This window comes from Macrotis lagotis, chromosome 1, assembly GCF_037893015.1.
Source record: "Macrotis lagotis isolate mMagLag1 chromosome 1, bilby.v1.9.chrom.fasta, whole genome shotgun sequence".
Lineage (NCBI taxonomy): Eukaryota > Metazoa > Chordata > Mammalia > Peramelemorphia > Peramelidae > Macrotis > Macrotis lagotis.
This window is the reverse complement of record NC_133658.1, coordinates 266,898,110-266,918,766: the sequence shown is the minus strand read 5'-3', so window position 1 is coordinate 266,918,766 and position 20,657 is coordinate 266,898,110. Positions and strand designations below refer to the sequence as shown.

Sequence of the window (20,657 nt, the reverse complement as noted above, 5' to 3'; positions counted from 1 at the left end):
TAGGTAGTCATGAATCAGGAAACAACATAGAGCCTGGGGAGTGGCAGTCTGAGTCAATAGGTGACTTGGGGTCATCAATCTTAAGGAGAAGGAAGTTTAGACCTAGAATGTTGATGAAAACTTCTGAGTTATTCCCATTTTCTATGTCTAATTTGCATGGGGTCTCTGAAGGCAAAGCCCTTTCTCTGCCTTCTGGAATCAAGCATTTAGATTTCAGTCATTCTTCATGATACCTGGTTTCCAGAAGCAACCCTGGCTGAAAGAAAGCCCTTATAGATAAACTGCATGCCATACCTAGCAGTTTCAAAGACCTGTTGGGCTAGAAAGACAATTTTTTTGATAAAGAGAGTTAATATCTTGGATTGAAAAAGATGATCATATTCACTCACTAAATGAGTGACTAGATAGTCAAGTTCTACAGGTTAAGAAATCATTTTAATCAAAAGTAACTACAAAGCATGACAGAATTGTGAAAGATTTATTATATATTAATGTGTGTATATTCATATAGTTAGCATGCTTACATATAAGCAATTAAATATTTATGTATATATACACTGTAATATACATATATCTATATATGTATTGTTTAGATAATTAAATAGATGGATATATCTATATTTCTATATATCTATATCTATGTGTGCATATATGTGCGTGTGTGTGTGTGTGTGTCCCAAGACCAGAAAGAAGAAAAGGAAAATCTTTAAGAGTGAATCAAAGAGATTGGCTTTGCAGTTTGCAGGCTGAGAATCTCAAATAGCAATGCTTTATAAGCTGAACTTTGAAGATTTAACTCAAAACAGTACTTGGCAAGATTTAATTTTTTATTAGATTTTGTTATTCAGAAACTAATGAGAGAATTCAAATATTTTATAAAGGCAGGGTTTTCAAATTTTTCCCTTGAACTCCCTCCACAATGTCTACTCTAAGTATCCTCAAAGGCTCTGAAAATGATGACTTACTTTTAAAAAAAGTAAAGTGAGAATATGATTGCCAGATGGGGTTGCTGGCTCTAATCACTGATATTATCCTAACCAAAAAACACTGAAATATAAAAAACTGTTCTCAACATTTTTTTCTGTAAGAATTTAAGAGTGTACTTTTGTGGCCCATGGAGCCCATTTCTATCTACAGTATTTTGACTACTTCTATTTTTGACAGAAAATTTCAATACTTATATTTTGAAATCTTCAGAAGCAATGGAAAGGAAATGGGTATTAAAGGTGAGGAGGGAATGCAAGATTAAACTCAAAGGTACCCTAATAACAAGAAACCAAACCTAAGGGATAAAAGACATGGAAAGGTTTCTTTTGAAATGAAGATACTAGAAATAAGTTGCTTTCAGGTAGAAATTTAATTAGAGCTGTCTGTCACAGTAATTACATAAGGTTAGACAGTATAAATCAGCAGAACAGTATATTAGGATAGTGACTGTCCTGAATGTATTGATTATATTGGATTTTTGACTGTCAAAACATATTACTTTCTTCCCAATCAAAGCAGCATAAACCTGGTCCTGACTACTACTTTAATTGCAATAGAACATCACAAATTATTCTACTCTGTGCCAGGACCTTAAGGCCAACCTAGAGGTTAATGTTGCCCTAGTGATTCCCCCAAAAGCAAGCAATATTTCTGAATATCCATACACCTCAATGTTATATGCTTAGTGGCAAAATTCTATCCTTTAGGTTCTGACATTTTTTTCTAAAGTCATATTCACCATCTCAAATCTTCCTTCCACCTACCCTGTTGTCTCCAAACCCTTGTCCCCAACCATTTCCCATTGTATCTTATATTCTGTTATTCATTTTTGAATCATTTCTTTTCTCTCTCATTTTATTCCGTTTGGCCTCCTTATTTTCTCTGCAAAAAAGTATTACCTATGAAGCACCCAATGCCCTGGGGACAACCTCATATCAGAATGTCTTCTTGTTTCTGTTTGTCTTTGATAGGATACAAAAGCAAAACAATAAAAATGTTAATAGCACCATTCACATGTTTTATCTCATAGGACTTCACAGAGGACAGGAGGGCAATAAAGGCAGTAAGAAAGTTAAAAAGAGAAAGAATAATTTAAAGCACTCCAGGTTAAGAAGACAGATTTTTCAATATGAGAGTTGAGAAGGACCTAATTAAATGGATAATGCTAAGTACAATAAACAAGGATTACAGAAGTCAAATGATTTATCTCATTATAATTCAAATTAAATGAGAGTCAATGGCATCTTCTGACCCAAAGATTATTAGAATCATGGTGAATGGCTTATAATGACAAGTAAGTTAGTACTTGTTACATCTTATTTCTAAGGTTTTGGTGATTAGTAAGGCTGGTGGATAGGTAGTGTGTCATATTGACCTCCTCTTGGGGACCTCAATGTGTGTGGCAGTGGGGGGGGGACAGGAAAGAAGATCACTTCATGGGGAAAAGGGTGTTGTGAAAGTGTAAGATCCCTAGATTCTAATTTTCCCAATGCTGTTAACATGGTTCATGGTTTGGGAAAATGCTTTTGCTCTCTGTCTGTTTTCTCTTCTACAGAAAGAAAGGAACTTGAACTTTGTTATCTCTGAGTTCCATTTTATTTCTCAATAGGGTAGAATTCTGAACATTGTGTGATGGCTTCACAAGGTCAGTGAATTTCTTGGGAGAGATGATTTAGTTTATACTCAATTTAGTTTGTTTTGAAATACTTCAATATGTTAAGTATCTCTGGTTTCATCCATAAGGACATAAAAACATTTAACAAATTATTTCCTGCAAAGGTTCTTAGACTGAGAATCTGAAACTTCATGTACATACACTCATATATAATGCATATATATGTATATATAAATACATATTTGTATTTGAATATGTAGATATTTGTATGAGTGTTCATATGTGTGTATCTATATAGTAGCTATATTTGAACACCACTGATTTCTTTCTGTAATCCTTTCTATTTTATCCATTTAAAAATATTCTCAGAAGAGGTCCACAGGTTTCATTAAGCTGTTGAAGGATTCCATGACTGGAAGAAAATGGAATGCAGCCTCCCAAAGGGTGTAGTTTGCAACATATTTTGCTTTTTATCTTATTACTTATCAGAGAATGAATTTATTTAATTCAATTCAATCAATCAAAAATTACTTGAAAAAATGATACTGTCAGCTGAAAGAAAATTAAAATTTTTTGGTATTACATGTAACATGGAATCAACTGGTGAAAATTTTGAAATGTATAATCACATATGTTCACATGAAAATTATTACCTGTTGGATAAGGAAAATGAATAATGTGGTTTCTAATAGCATAAACAGTATTACAAATTTAAACGTGAAGTAATTGTTTTACAATTAAGGAATACCCAAAACATACATTGTTAAAGACATTTTAATAATGTGTGCATCGAATCACAGGTTTTTCCCCCCCCAAACAAAGCAATTCAAATAAGTGATTTAGTGCTGGGAATAAACTATGGATTTAATTTATACATTCATTAATTGTACAATTAAACAGAATACTAATTGACTGTAGAATTATAGCTAAATGGAACACTGCACCAGGGTAATTAGTTCTAGTTCTGTTTTTCATTGTGAACATAATTTCTGCTAGTCTCACCCTACCCAATTAATTTTTGTTTGGTTTTATCGATACATAAATCATTCTACCACAAAAGACTGAATTCCCACAACATAGGTGGATTGTGATATGCCTGCAGTAAAAAGGTTATCCCTTTAAAAAAAGACCTCAGATTACACTAGCCAGGTATTTGTAGATGCTTTGCAGGTATGTAATTTCCAATAAATAATCTTCCACTGGAAGAAGGAAACAATGTACTGTAGGTCAGAAATGATTTCGTCATATTTTTGTCAAAGTGTGACATGATGGAGGCAATGGCTTTGAATGAAGTACTGATGATTTTCACAAACACCTCTCCAATTAGTGGAGCATGAACATAAAGTATCACACTTAGCATTTTTCTCAGTTGTCATATTGGAATCACAGGGACTTCTTTTTTAAAACAGCAGTGATCATTTTATACCTCTGTGAATCAGAAACAAGAAAGCAAATATGAAAAGAAGAAACCAGGTGAGTTCATTTCTGTGAAAAACAAATGGTTCTATCTCTGATGAGATCCCACAGGACTTGTAGGTTATAGATTTTATCTTCAATGTTATCCTCCGGAGTTAAGAAGATATGACCCTAGAATAACCTAGTTTCTTTTAAAAATAAGTAAAGGTGATATAAGTGAAGTAGATTACTAGCTAGATATTTGTAGATGTTTTGCAGGTATGAAATTTTCAATAAATAATCTTCCCCTGGAAGAAGAAAACAATTTACTGTAGGTCAGAAGTGATTTTATCATCATTTTATCAAATTGTGACATGATGGAGGCAATGAGTTTGAATGAACTACTGATGATTTTCACAAACACCTCTCTAATTAGTGGATCATGAACATAAAGGTGAAATGCATCCTAGACTTGGAATCAGGAGAGATGTAGTTTCAATTCTCAGTTCTAACACTAACTAATTGAACTCACCTATTCTAGTTACTTGATCTGCCTGTAATGTACTTCCCTCATCTTTAAAATACTGATTATATTCTATAGGATTTTTAATGAGGAAAAGGGTTTGTGAAACTTAAAACTTTATAGAAATGTTATTATTATATTTTCCCACATCTTTCATGCTTCCTGTTAAAAGAGTTTCTTGTTATTAATGAATATAAGGGAATTGTAGAAAGGTGATTGCATAAGAGTCATAGAAATATCCTTTTATTGTCCAGTTGCCAGAATGGAATTGCGTCTTGGATGAAGCCAAAATGGCAGAGTCGGTAGTAACTCATATAAACTCCTCCAAGATTCACTTCCAAACAATTTTAAAATAATGCTTCAAATAAAACTCTAAAGTGGCAGAGTCAAGGTCAAATTGAGACATTTTCCCAACACAAGATAACTCAGGAGGTAAGTAATAAAAATAGTAAGAAGTGTATAACTCAAAAAGGATATTGGTCCAGAACACAGTACAGCAGCATGAGGAGCATGTCTTAGAGGCAGCTGCAACAAAAGCTTTGGTGGTTCTCAAAAACATAAATGATAAGAGAGCGGGATTACTGGTCAGAAATATTTCACAGAGGGATTCTCTGCAGGCACTGGTGTCAGAACCCTGTTAGTTTTGAATTTCAATACATGATAAAAAAAAAAAAAGCAGTAACAGCCCTTGTAACCAATAGAGGCACATTCACAGTCCCAAGGTGGAAGAATTCCTTTGGTCTCTCATGAAAAGGAGTCCAGGTCTCAGTTCAAAAGCATATAGGATTGCTAGCACTTGTGGTTGCAAGGAAGCAAGGTCTCTTCCTGGGCAAAACCCAAAGAACAAGCCAGGAGAGTAATGACTACATCTCAAACCAGCTTGACAGCATCAAAAAACTTACAGACCCCCAGAACAGGCTGAAAACAGAAGCAAGAAAAATCTGAAGATACTGACACCATTGTCCCCTTAAACCCTGGAGCAGAGTGTAAATATCAACATAAAGATAAAACTTAAGAAATAGGCTTATAAAATGAATAAACAACAAGAACAACAAAAGAAATCAATCTTAAAATGTTATGGTGACAGCAAAACTCAAGACAGAAAAACAGAAGACTTTGATAATCAAAATGTTATAAACAAAGCCTCAAGGAAAAATATGAAATGAATACAAGGGCCCCCAAAAAATCTGGGAAGAAATCAAAAAGTATTTTAAAAATCAAATAAGAGAGATCGAGGGATAGTGGGGGAAAATGAGAGTAATGCAAGAAAATTAGGAAAAGAGAAGCAACATGCCAAAAGAGCTACATAAAATATTGAAGAAAATGACACATTTATAAAATAGTCTAATAATAAAATAACACAAAAATATAATAAAAAGAAAAACTCCTTAAAAACTAGAAGGGAGATACAAAATCTCACTGAAGAAAATCAACCCTTAAAATTTTAAATTAGCCAACTGGATAATAATGAGTTCATGAGACAACAAGAAATAATAAAATAAAGTAAAAAGAGTGAAAAACAAAAGAAAATATGAAATATTTCACTGGAAAAATAACTGACCTTAATCAAGAACAAATAATTTAAGAATTATTGGACTATATTACCACTATGAATAAAAAACATTATATTTCAATAAATTATCTAGGAAAACTGCCCTGACATCCTAGAACCAGAGAGAATATAGAAACTGAAAGAATTCACCTGTCCCCTGAATGGACTTCTCAAATGAAGATTGTCTGAAATTTTATAGCCAAATTCCAGTCTTCCCAGATAAAAAGAAAAAGCTTCAAGTAGTCAGAAAATCAATTCAAATATCATGGAAACACAATAGCACTTCCATGTTAAGGGATAAGAAGACATGATATATAATATTTTTCAGGGCTAGAAGCTAGGAATACAATGGTGAATAACCTACCCAATCAAAAGGAATGAAATATATCAGGGGAAACATGGAGATTTAATGAAATAGAAAGTTTTCAAGCAGTCCTGATGAAAAGACCAGAGCTGAATAAAGGAAAGTGACTTTCAAATATAAGACTCACGAGAAGCATTTTTAAAAGTCAAGAGAAATTATAAGGATCTTAATAAGGTTAATCTGTTTACATTCCAATGTGGGATATTTTGTTATTACTAAAAACTTTCTCTTTATTAGAGTGATTAGGAGTATACCCAGAACACAGATGTAAATTGAATATCATGGGATGAGATAAAGAAATTAAGGAATGAGAAAGAGGGATGTACTGGTAGAAGGGGAATGGAGAGGAAAAAAAGGAAAAAAATATCTTATCTTAAAGAGGCATAATTTACAGTGAAGGGGGAAATGGAAGTAGAGGGGTCATGATGAGCAATGCTTGAATCTTATACTTATCAGAATTAACTCCAGTAAGAAATAATATACACATGAAGTTGAGTATAGTAATCTCTCACTCAACAAGTTATTAGGAGGAGAAAAAGTAAAAGAAGGTCAACGAATTTGGTAGGAAGGAAGGCAGTAGTCAAAAGGAAAACAATCTTTTGGAGATGTACAAAATGAGTCATACACAGAAAGAGAGACAGAGGCAGAGACAGACAGAGACAGAGAGAAAGAGACAAAGACAGAAAGGGAGGCTGAGACAGAGACAGAGAAATATGAAAAAAGTTTATAGCAACTTCTTTTGTGGTGACAAGGAATTGAAAGTGAGTAGATTCCAATCAATTGAGTAATGATGGAATGAGTTTTTGATATGAGATTTTGATAGAATGCTATTTTTCTGCAAAAAATGCAAGGAAGATGATTTCAGAAGCATATGAGAAGAACCAATGCGAAGTGAAGTGATCAGAACCAGGTGAACTTTGTATACAACATTAGGAGTATTGTAACAATAATGAACTGTAAATAACTTGGTTATTCTGATAATTGAAGACAATTCCAAAGGACATAGGATGAAAACTGTTATTAACCTCCAGAGAAAGAACGGATGCAGAATGAAGAATACTTTCTTTTATTTTGTTTTTCTTGGTTTTTTATTTTTTTACTATATGACTAATATGGAAATATATTTTAATTAATTTCAAATGCATAATATAATTGCATTTCTTGCCTTCACATTGCATGGGGAAGTGATAGAAGAGAGGGAGAGAATTAAGAGTTTAATATTTTAAAATAATAAATATAAAAAGAAATATTTTTTTAAAAAAAAGACAATAGGATAGACAGCATTTTGAAAGTCAGCAGAATTTCTAGGCATATATGACAAGGCATCCTTCCTCATAACACATTCACATATTGAATAGTTGCTGTGCATAGGGATCCTGTAGTTTAAATTGTAATAAATATATTTCAGTGAACCAAGCAAGGAATCATAAGAAACTAGACATTCTGAAAATAAGTCAGTAGATAAGAAAGAATGCACTTCTGGCCAAGATGGTGAAGAAAAGTCAGGCAATGTTTTGAGGTTTCCTGCCTTTCCTCAGAGCTGACATGAGCCAAGACTCATAACTGATATGGGAACAACAGAGCCCAAATAAAAATAGATGGGAACAACTTCCAGCAATGTCTGTCTGGTGGGAATATGTATGTGTCCAGGGAGGAGAGCAGAGTCCCAGCCCATGGGTGGCAGGATGAAGCTGGAAAGGACTTTCCTAAGAACCAGAGGGCAAAATACTCATTGAAAGAATACATTGATCCTGTCCTGAAAGGGATCCCAAAATGTAAAGACCAAGAAATATTGTAGCCAAACTCCCGTATTATCAGATTAAGAAAAAATCCTGTAAACCGCAAGAAAGAAGCGATTCTCAACATTAAGGGATCAAGAGAGCCTGGATCACAATCAAAAATCCACTATCCAGAAAAACTGAGCCCTCTTTTTCAGGGGAAAAAAATTAATGAAATGGATGATTTTCTGTCTTCCCAGATGGAAAAGATCAGAGCTAAACAAAAAATTTTATCTTCAAACAGGAAACTCAAGAGATACATGAAATGGTAAATAGGGAAAAAGAAGAAAAAGCTGCTTCCAATAAGATTAAACCAATTACATTCCCTTCTAGGAGGAAGATTTTCATAACTCTTGAGAATTGTAACTATTAGAGGGAATATACTTAGACAGAAGGTATGGACATTCTTGTTATGTCCATGACTTTGACAGAATGATTTAAAAAAAATATTTCATGAAAATGTGGTGACAGTAAAGATCAAAGGAAGAAGAGGAAGTTTGAATGGAATAAATTATATCACATAAAGAAGTTTAAAGGATCTATTACAATAAAGGAGAGGAAGGGAGGAGGTCAGAACTGCCTGAATCTTACTCTCATCAGATTTGGCTCAAAGAGGGTTTAGCATAAACACTAAGTTGAGTTTAGAAATTTATCTTGCCTTTCAAGTATTAGGGGGGGAAAGGAAGTGGAGGAGGGATGGAGGGACTGATTGAAGAGACAGAAGGAAAAAGGGGAAAGGGAAAGAGGAAAGAAAAGGGAGGGGTGATAAACATATAGAGGGAGGCAGTATTCAAAAGGAAAATACTGGGGCATAGGGAGAAGGTGGAAAAAAGGGGAAAATGCAAATAGAAAAAAGATAGCATGGAAGGCAATAAAAGGGGTAGTAATTATAGCTTTGAATGTAAATGGATTAATTCTCTCATAAAAATGAAAGCTGAGAGGAGAGCAGATTAAAAACCAGAATCTCACAATAAACTGCTTACAAGAAACACATTTGAAGCAGAGAGATACCTATAGAGAAAAGGGAAAAGGCTGGAGCAGAATATATTAGGGTTCAACTGAAGTGAAAAAAGCAGGAATAGCAATCCTTATCTCAGACAAGGCAGCTGGAAAAATAGATCTCATTAAAATAAATAAAGAAGTAAAATATATCCTTCTAAAAGGTACCATATACAATAACAAATCTTTCAGAAATCTTATGATTATCTCTACAGATGCTGAAAAAGCTTTTAACAAAATACAAACTCATTTGAACTGAAAACACTAGAGATCATAGGAATAAATGAATTATTCCTTAAAAATGAAAAGCAATATTTAACTGAAAGTATCCACAAGCATTATATGCAATGAGAAAAAGACAGAAATATTCCCAATAAGATCTGGGGTGAAACAAGGATGCCTATTACAACCACTATTAATCAATATTGCACTAAAAATATTTGCTTCAGCAATAAGAGAAGAAAAAACATTGAAGGAATTATAAATGATAATGAAGAAACAATACTCTCACTTTGTGCAGATGATATGATGGTATACCTAGAGAACCCAAGAAAATTAACTAAAAAATTACTGGAAACAATTTAACAACTCTAGCAAAGTCATAGGATATAAAATAAACTCACATAAATTCTCAGCATTTCTATATATTACTATCAAGATACAAAAGCAAGAGATAGAAAAACAAATCCCATTTAAAATAATTTCAGACAACATAAACTTCTTGGAAGTCTACCTGACAAGGAAAACTCAAATACTTTATGCGAACAACTATAAAAACTATTTTCACACAAATAAAATCAGATTTAAATAGCTATTCAAATGTCAATTACTCATGTGTAGGTCAAGCTAATATAATAAAAATGACATTTCTACCTAAATTAAATTTCTTTTGTAGTGCCATGGCAATCAAACTTCAAAAAGATGACTTTAGTGAACTAGAAAAAATGGTAATTAAATACATATGGAGCAGTAAAATGTCAAGAATATCAAGAGAATTAATGAAAAAGTGCAAATGAAGGATACCTAGCCATACCAGATCTAAAGCTATACTATAAAACATCAGTCATCAAAATTGTCTGGAAATTGCGTTGTAGGTTAGTGAAATAGATAAGGTGCAAAAGAGACAACAGGAAGTAACTATGGTTTTTCTACTGTTTGATTAACCAAAAGGTTCCAGTCTCTGTAATAAGAACTCACTGTTCTATAAAACTGCTGGGAAAACCAGAAGATGTTATGGCAGAAAGGAGGAATAGACCAACATCTCACACCCTATACCAAGATAATATCAAAATAGATGTGGTATTTAGAAATAAAAGCTAATATAAGTCAATTAGGAGAATAAAGAATGGTTCACCTGTCAGATCTATGGAAAGGGGAGCAATTTATGACCAAAGAAGGGTTAGTGAACTTTATAAAAAACAAAGTGGATAATTTTAATTAAAATTTAAAAAAATTTGCCCAAACAAAACCACTTCAACCAAGATTAAAAAGAATGTGTAAAATCAGGAAACAATTTTTTCATCTAGTTTTTCTGACAAAGGGCTCTTTTCCAAAATATATAGATAGGTGTGTCAAATTTATAAATGAATAAATCATTCTCCAATTGACAAATAGTGAAAGGATATGCAAGGTCAATTCACAAAGAAATCAAAGTTTTCAATAGTCAAATTAAAAATTGTTCTAAATCATTGTTGATTAGTTAAATGCAAATTAAAGCATCTCTGAAGTACCTACTCATACCTCCCAGAATGGCCAATATAACTAGAAAGGATAATGACCAGGAAATGTGAGAGATCTGGAACATTAATGCATTGTTGGTGGAATTGTGAACTGATCCAACTTTCTGGAGAACAAATTGAAATAATACACAGGGGGCAAAAAATTATACATATACTTGATCTAGCAATGCCACTACTGGATGTATATCCTAAAGAGATGATTTAAAAGGGTATAAACTCCACGTGTACAAAAATATACATAGCATTGTAGTGGCGAAGAGTTGAAAATAAAGTAGTTGGCCATCTATTGGGGAGTAACTGAACAAAATGTGATATATATATATATATATATATATATATATATATATATATATATATATATATATATATATATATACATATACATATATATATGTTTGTGTGTGTGTGATTAAACACTATTGTTCTATAAGAAATCATGAGGCATAGAATTTCAGAAAAGCTTTGAAAACTTACATGAATTGATTCTCAGTCAGATGAGCAGAAGCAGAAGAACATTATTGCACACTATCAACAACATGGGTTGATGATTAACCATGATGGACTTGTTCATTCTAGCAGTGCAAAAATCAGAGACAATTTTAGGGGACTTGTAATGGAGAATGCCAGCCATATTGAGAGAAGGAGCTGTGTAGTTTAAAGGAAGACCAAAGATTATTATCTTCAATTTTTAAAATGTCTTTTTTTAAAAATATATATAAATATTTTATGTTTTCCAATTTCATAAAATAGTAGCTTCTATCAATCATTTTGGCAAGGTTTTGAATTTTATAATTTTTTCTCTCCCTCCCTTCCCTTCCCTTTCTCCCCACAAAAGGCAATCTGATATTGTTCTTTACATTTGCTTCCATGCATAGATGGAAATAGAATGTATTGAGAGAAAAAAAATCCATAAGGAAGAAAAAATATTAGAGATAGCAAAATTAGGTAATACATAAGACAACTTTTTAAAAATTGGAGATAATAATCTTTGGTCTTCCTTTAAACTCCACAGTTCCTTCTCTGGATACAGCTGTTATTATCTATCATGGGTCCCTTAAAGTTTTCCCTCATCATTGCACTTGTGGAGTGAGCAAGTCTATCAAGGTTGATTGTTGTTGTTAAGCTATATAATATTCTCCTGGTTTTGCTCAGCATCAATTCATGCAAGTCTTTCCAAACTTTTCTGAAATCGCATCCCTCTTGAGTTCTTACAGAACAATAGTGTTTCATCACATACATATACTACAGTTTGTTCAGTCATTCCCCAATTAATGTACATTCCCTCAATTCCCAGTTCTTTGCCACTATAAAATATATGTTATGAATAATTTTGTACATATGGAGTTTTAGTCTTTTTCACAAGCTCTTCAGGATATAGACCCAGCAGTGCACTCCTGGATCAAAGGGCATGCACATTTTTATTGCCCTTTGATCATAATTCCAAATTGCTGTCCAGAAACACTGGATCAGTTCACATTAGTGTCCCAGATTTCCCACATTCCCTCCAACATTGATCATTATCTTAACTGGCTATATTGGCTATTCTGAGAAGTGTAAGGTACTACCTCAGAGATACATTAATTTGCAATTCTCTGTTTAGTAATGATTTAGAGAAATTTTTCATATGCTTATAGATAGCTTTGATTTCCTCATCTGAAAATTGCCTTTGCATATCCTTTGGCCATTTGTTAATTGGGGAATGGCTTGTTCTTTTAATTAATTGGACTCAGTTCTCTATTTTAGAAATGAGTCCTTTGTTGGAAACACTAGCTGCAAAAATTATTTCCCAAATTTATTACATTTCTTTTCATCTTTATTACAGTGGCTTTGTTTATGCAGTTTTTTAAAATTTAATGTTATCAAAATTATCCAGTTTGTTTTTATAGTGTTCTCCATCTCCTTCATAGTCATAAACTTTCCATAGATCTGACAGGTAAACTATTCCTTGTTTGCCTAGTTTTTTATGACGTTGACTTTTATGTCTAAATCAGGCAACCATTTTGAACTTTTCTTATAAAGTGTGAGATGTTAGTCTAATCGTAGTTTCTACCATACTTTATTCCAGTTTTCCTAGCAGTTTTCATCAAAGTGAGTTCTTATCCTAGAAGCTAGACTCTGAATTTGTCAAACAGAAGATTAATATAATCATTTCTTTTTTTTTAGATTTTTACAAGGCAAATGGGATTAAGTGGTTTGCCCAAGGCCACACAGCTAAGTAATTATTAAGTGTCTGAGGCAGGATTTGAACTCAGGTACTCCTGACTCCAGGGCCGGTGCTCTATCCACTGTGCCACCTAGCTGCCCCTAAATCACAGCTGCACCTAACGTGGGGCTCAAACCCATGACCCTGAAATTAAGAGTCTCATGCTCTACCAACTGAGCTAGCCGGGTAACTAATATTATAATCATTTCTTGCTGCCTCATTTGCACCTAACATATTCCACTGATCCACCACTCCTTTTTTAATCATTACCAGATGCTTCTGATGACTCATACTTTATAATATAATTTCAGATCTGGTAAGACTAAGCCATTTTCTTTTTTTTCCATTAAGTCCCTGTATATTCTTGACTTTTTGTTCCTCCATATGAATTTAGTTACTATTTTTCTATCTCAATAAAGTAAATTTTGGAATTTTTACTGATAATGCACTAAAACTTAATTTAAACAAAGTTGTTACTTTGGCCTATCCAAGAGCAGTTGATATTTGGCCAGCTATTTATATCTGGCTTTATTTGTGTTAAAAGTATTTTATAGTTGTTTTCATAGAGTTTCTGAGTCTGCTTTGACAGCTAGATGTCCAAGTATTTATGTTGCCTGAAGGTATTTTAAATGGGATTTCTCTTTCTAACTCTTGCTGCTGTATCTTGTTAGTAATATATAGAAATGCTGAGGATTCATGTGAATTTATTTTATACCCTGTAACTCTGTTATGGTTGCTAATAGTTTCCAGAAGTTTATTTAGATTTTTTTTTCTAAGGATCCCTAGGTATATCATCATTTCATCTACAATGAGTGAGAGTTTTATTTCTTCATTATCAATTCTAAATCCTTCAGTTTGGTTTTTTTTACTTATTGCTAAAGCTAACATTTCAAATACAATTTTGAATAGTAGTGGTGGTTACAGGCATCATTTTTTCATCCATGATCTTATTGGGAATGCTTCTAGCCCTTTGCATATAATGCTTTGTTGATGGTTTCAGATAAGTATTGTTTATAATTTTAAGGAACAATTTGCTTATTCCTACACTGTATTATTTTTAGTATGAATAAGTACTTGTCAATGGCTTTTTCAGTATCTATTGAAATAATCACATGGTTTCTGTTGTTTCTTATTGATATAGTCAATTATATTGATAGTTTTCCTAATATTGAATCAACCCTGCATTCCTGGAACAAAACCTGCTTAGTCATAGGGTATTATCCTAGTGATCATTTGCTGTAATCACTTTGCTAAAATTTTCTTTAAGATTTTTCCATCCATATTCATTAGACAAATTGGTATATAATTTTCTTTATCTCTTTTGACATTCCTGGTTTAGGTTTCAACACCATAATGGTGTCATAGAAGGAGTTAGCTAGAGTTCTGTCTTCACCTCTTAGTCCAATTAGTTTATATAGAATTGGAAACAATTGTTCCTTGAATGTTTGGTAGAATTCATCAGTGAAAACATCTAGTGCTGGAGATCTTTTCTTATGGAGTTCATTAATGGCTTGTTGAATTTAATTTTTGGAGATGGTTATTTAGATATTTAAATTCTTCTTCATTTAGACTAGGCAGTTTATATTTCTGTAAATATTCATCCATTAGCTTATCAATTTTATTGGCATTCAGTGGACAAAATAATTCTGAATCATTACTTTAATTTCCTCCTTGTAGCTGGTAAATTCACATTTTTCATTTTGATACTAGTAATTTGCATTTCTTCTTTCTTTTTTAAGCAAATTTGCCAAAGGTTTATCTATTTCATTTCTTTTTCCTAAAATCAACTCTTGGTTTCATTTATTAGTTCAATAGTTTTCTCGATTTCAATTTTGTTAATTTCTCTTTTCATTTTTAGAATTTCTAATTTGGTATTTAATTGGAGATTTTTAATTTGTTCTTTCTCTAACTTTTTAGTTGCATGCTCAGTTCATCAAGTTTTTCTTTCTCTATTTTACTCATATAAACATTTAGAGATATAGTATATCCTCTAATAATTATTTTGGCTATATCCCATAAGTTTTGGTTTTTTGTCTCATCATTGTCATTGTTTTCGATGAAATCATTAATTCTTTCTATGATTTCTTGTTTGATCCACTCCTTTTTTAAAAGGAGATTACTTCGTTTCCTATTAGTTTCCTATTAGTTTCCTATTAGTTTTAGGCCCATCTCTCCATGGCCCATTATAGTATATGATTTTTATTGCATTGTGGTCTGAAAATGTAGTATTCACTATTTCTGCCTTTCTATATTTGATTGTGTGTTTTTAATGCCCTAGTATATAGTCAACTTTTGTGTAAGTGCCTTGCAGGAAAAAAAAGATATATTCCTTTCTATCCTTGTTTAATTTTCTCCAATGGTCTAACATGTCTAGGTTTTCTAATATTCTATTTACCTTCTTAACTTCCTTCTTGTCCGTTTTATGGTTAGATTTATATAAATATGAGAGAGAGGTTAAGATCTCTCAGCAGTAGAGATTTGCTGTCCATATTTTCCTATAACTCATTCAGCTTGTGCTCTAAGAATTTCGATGCTATACCGCTTGGTGCATACATATTTAGTATTGAAATTATTTCAGTAACTATGGTACCTTTGAGGAGGATATAGTTTCCTTCCTCATCTCTTTAAATGAGATCTCTTTTTGCAGCTGCTTTGCCTAAGATGAAGATTGATACCCTAGCCCTTCTCACTTCAGCTGAAGCATAACACATACTGTTTCACTCTTTTAACTTAACTCTGTATTTATATGTCGGCTTCAAATAAGTTTCTTGTAAGCAGCATTTTGTAGGATTCTCATTTTTAATCCACTCTGCTATCTACTTCTCTCTTATGGGAGAGTTCCTCCCATTCACATTCAAAGTTATAATTACTGATTGTTTATTGACCTTCAATGCTAACTTTCCTCTGTTTGCATTTTCCCCTTTTTTCACCTTTTCTCTATGCCCCAGTATTTTGATTCTGAATACTCCCTCCTTTTGAGTGTTTCCCCCTTCTATCCAACCCTCCCCTTTCTTTCCCCTTTCCCTGTAACCTTCTTCCTTCCTTCCCTTCATTTTATCAGTTACTCCTTTCCTACCTCCTTCCCCTTTCCCCTCTTAATACTTGAAAGGTAAGGTAAGTTCCTAAACACCAATGAACATGTGTGTTAATCCCTCTTTGAGACAAATCTCATGAGAGTAAGATTCAATCAGTTCTCACATCCTCCCTTCTTCCCTTCTATTGTGATTGACACTTTGCACCTCTTCATGTGATATAATTTACCCCAATCAATCTCCCCTTTCCTCCTATCTCTTTACTGTTCCCCCTTTTTAAGGAGATATTTTTCAATCCTTCCATCAGAGCCATGGACAAGTCATGAGTATCAATTACTTCTGGTTAAGTATATTCCCTCTAATACAGTTGCAGTTCTCAAGAGTCTTGAAAATCTTCTTCCCAGGTAGGCATATAGACAAGTTTCTACTTCCTGGATAACAGCTTTTTTTTTCTTTTCCTCTTTTTACATTTTCATGTATTTTTTGAGTCTCTTGTTTGAAAATCAAATTTTCTATATAGCTAGGGTCTTTTCATCAGAAAAAGTTAGAAGTCTCCTATTTTGTTAAATGTCCATCTTTTCCTCTGTAAGAGAAGGCTCAGTTTTGCTGAATGGTGAATTTTTTACTTAATTCCAAGTTCCCTTGCTTTCTGGAATATCATATTTTAGGCCCTTTGATTCCTTAAAGTTGATACAAGAAGACTCTGTGTAATCCTGACTGTAGTTTCTTTGTATTTAAATTGTTTCTTTGTATCTGCTTTCAGAATTTTCTCCTTGATCTGGTAGTTCTGGAGTTTGGCCACAGTATTCCCTGGTGTTTTTATTTTGGACTGCCTTTCAGGATGGGATCAATGGAATCTTCCAATGACTATTTTCCTTTCTGGTTCCAGGATACCAGGGCAGTTTACCTTCACCATATCCTGAAGTATAGAATCTATGCTTCCTTTTTTTAACAAGGTTTTCAAGAAGTTCTATGATTCTTAAATTAGTTTTCCTGGATATATTTACCAGGTCTGTTGTCTTGCTAATGAACTATTTTATACTTTTGTCTTTCTTATCATTTAATTGAAGTTATTTGTGTCTCATGAAGTTATGAGTTTCCACAGATTCCAATCTTAATTGTTTATTCATTTGGTATTAATATTTTATTTTTTCCACATATACACTATAATAGTTTTTTGTAAGATTTTTTTCTAAGGTTTAGAATTTTACAATTTTCCCCACCCTCCCCAATCCTCCCACAGAAAGCAGTCTGATAATCTTTAAATTTTTTCCATGTTATACATTGATCAAAATTGAATGTGTTTGGGGCAGCTAGGTGGTGCTGTGGATAGAGCACCGGCCCTGGAGTCAGGAGTCCCTGAGTTCAAATCGAGCCTCAGACACTGAATAATGACCCAGTAGTGTGACCTTGGGCAAGTCACTTAACCCCATTTGCCTTACAAAAATCTAAAAACAATTGAATGTGTTGAGAGAGAAATCAAATCCTTGAGGAGAAAATAAAATGTTAGAAACAGAAAAATAATGTAGTACATGAGATATTTAAAAAAATGAAGGTATTAGATTTTGGTCTTTGTTTAAAGTCCACCATTCATTCTCTAGATAGAGATGGTATTCTCCATGGCATGTACTCTAAAATTATCCCTGATTATTTTAATGATGGAATGAGCATATCCATTAAGTTTGATCATCATCTCCATGTTGCTGTTAGGCTGTTAGGATATAAAATGTTCTTCTGGTTCTGCTCATATTACTCAATATCAGATCATGCAAGTATTTCCAGGCTCCATTGTAGTCCCATCTCTCTTGGTTTCTAAAGAAATAATAGGTCCCATAACATGTATACACCACAGTATGTTAAACCATTCCACAATTGATGGCCATTCACTTGAATTCCAATTCTTTCCTACCACAGAGAAGGCTGCTATGAATATTTAATTACAAGTGATGATTTATCCTCTTTCATTTTCCCTTCAGGTTATAGGCCCAATAATGGTATTGCTGGGTCAAAGGGAATGCACATTTTTATTTTCTTTTAATTTTTAAAAAAAATTTTTTAACCATAAGTACTTTCTTTTTTTTATTAAAGATTAAAAATTACAATTTTTGCCCCAATCTTGCTTCCCTCCCCCCCTCCACGGAAAGCACTCTGTTAGTCTTTACTTTGTTTCCATGTTGTACCTTGATCCAAATTGGGTGAGATGAGAGAGAAATCATATCATTAAAGAAGAGAAGAGAAGTCTAAGAGGTAACAAGATCAGACAATAAGATATCTGCTTTTTTTCAAAATTAAAGGGAATAGTCCTTGAACTTTGTTCAAACTCCACAGCTCCTTATCTGGATACAGATGGTACTGTACTTTGCAGACAGCCCAAAATTGTTCGTGATTGTTGCACTGATGGAATGAGCGAGTCCTTCAAGGTTGAACATCACTCCGATGTTGCTGTTAGGATGTACAATGTTTTTCTGGTTCTGCTCATCTCACTCAGCATCAGTTCATGAAAATCCCTCCAGGCTTCACTGAAATCCCGTCCCTCCTGGTTTCTAATAGAGCAATAGTGTTCCATGACATACATATACCACAGTTTGCTAAGCCATTCCCCAATTGAAGGACATTTACTTGATTTCCAATTCTTTGCCACCACAATCAGGGCTGCTATAAATATTTTTGTACAAGTAATGGTTTTACCCATTTTCATCATCTCTTCAGGGTATGGACCCAGTAGTGGTATTGCTGGGTCAAAGGGTATGCACATTTTATTGCCCTTTGGGCATAGTTCCAAATAGCTCTCCAGAAGGGTTGGATGAGTTCACAGCTCCACCAACAGTGTAATAGTGTCCCAGATTTCCCACAAGCCTTCCAACAATGAACATAATCCTTCCTGGTCATATTGGCCAATCTGAGAGGTGTGAGGTGGTACCTCAGAGAATCTTTAATTTGAATTTCTCTAATAATTAATGATTTAGAGCATTTTTTTCATAAGGCTATGGATTGCTTTGATCTCCTTATCAGTAAATTACCCTTGCATATCCTTTCACCATTTGTCAATTGGGGAATGGCTTTTTGTTTTAAAAATATGACTCAGTACTCTGTATATTTTAGAAATGAGTCCTTTGTCAGAATCATTAATTGTAAATGTTCCCCAATTTACTACATTTCTTTTGATCTTGGTTACATTGGTTTCATCTGTGCAAAAGCTTTTTAATTTAATGTAATTGAAATCATCTAATTGGTTTTTGGTGATGTTCTCCAACTCTTCCTTAGTCATAAACTGATCCCCTTTCCAAAGATCTGACAAGTAAACTAGTCCTTGATCTTCTAATTTGCTTATAGTATTGTTTTTTATGTCTAAGTCCTGTAACCATTTGGAACTTATCTTGGTAAAGGGTGTGAGGTTTTGATCTAATCTAAGTTTCTTCCATACTAACTTCCAATTATCCCAGCAGTTTTTATCAAAGAGGGAGTTTTTATCCCAATGGCTGGACTCTTTGGGTTTATCAAACAGCAGATTACTATAATCATCTCCTGCTTTTACACCTAGTCTTATTCCACTGGTCCACCACTCTATTTCTTAGCCAATACCAAACATAACAGTTTTGATGACTGATGCTTTATCATATAATTTTAGATCAAGTAGGGCTAAGCCACCTTGTTTTGCACTTTTTTCCCATTAAGGTCCTGGGAATTCTTGACTTTTTATTTCTCCTATGAATTTTTCTAATTCATTAAAGTAATTTTTTGGAATTTTGATTGGTAGGGCACTAAACAGATAGTTTAGTTTTGGTAGAATTGTCATTTTTAATATATTAGCTCAACCTATCCATTAGCAGTTGATATTTTCCCAGTTATTTAAATCTGATTTAATTAGTGTGATAAGTATTTTATAATTATTTTCAAAAAGTTTCTGAGTCTGTCTTGGCAAATAGACTCCCAAGTATTTTATATTGTCTCAGGTTACATTGAATGGGATTTCTCTTTCTAGCTCTTCCTGCTGTATCTTGCAAGACATATATAGAAAAGTTCAGGATTTAGGAGGGTTTATTTTATGTCCTGCAACTTTGCAAAAATTGCTAATTTTTCCAGTAGTTTTTTGGATGATATCTTCGCATTCTCTAGGTAGACCCTCATGTCTTCTGTAAAGAGTGAGAGTTTTGTCTCTTCCTTCCCAATTTTAATTCCTTTAATTTCTTTTTCTTCTCTAATTTCTGATGCTAACATTTCAAATGCAATATTGAATAGTAGTGGTGATAATGGGCACACTTGTTTCACCCCTGATCTTATTGGGAATGCCTCTATCCTCTCCCCATTGAATATAATGCTTGTTGATGGTTTCAGAGAGATACTGCTAATTATTTTAAGGAACAGTCCATTTATTCCTACACTCTCTAGTGTTTTTAATGGGAATGGATGCTGTATTTTGTCAAAAGCTTTTTCAGCATCTATTGATATGATCATATGATTTCTGATAGG

The 20,657-nt window shown here is 33.2% G+C and overlaps 1 non-coding gene across 1 annotated transcript; it reads right to left on the bottom strand.

Annotated features, from left to right (window-relative positions):
• Nucleotides 1-13,270: 13,270 nt before the first annotated feature.
• On the bottom strand, nt 13,271-13,343 carry TRNAK-CUU (transfer RNA lysine (anticodon CUU)). The gene has a single exon. It is a non-coding gene; the product is annotated as a tRNA-Lys (tRNA).
• Between the last annotated feature and the right edge of the window lie 7,314 nt (nt 13,344-20,657).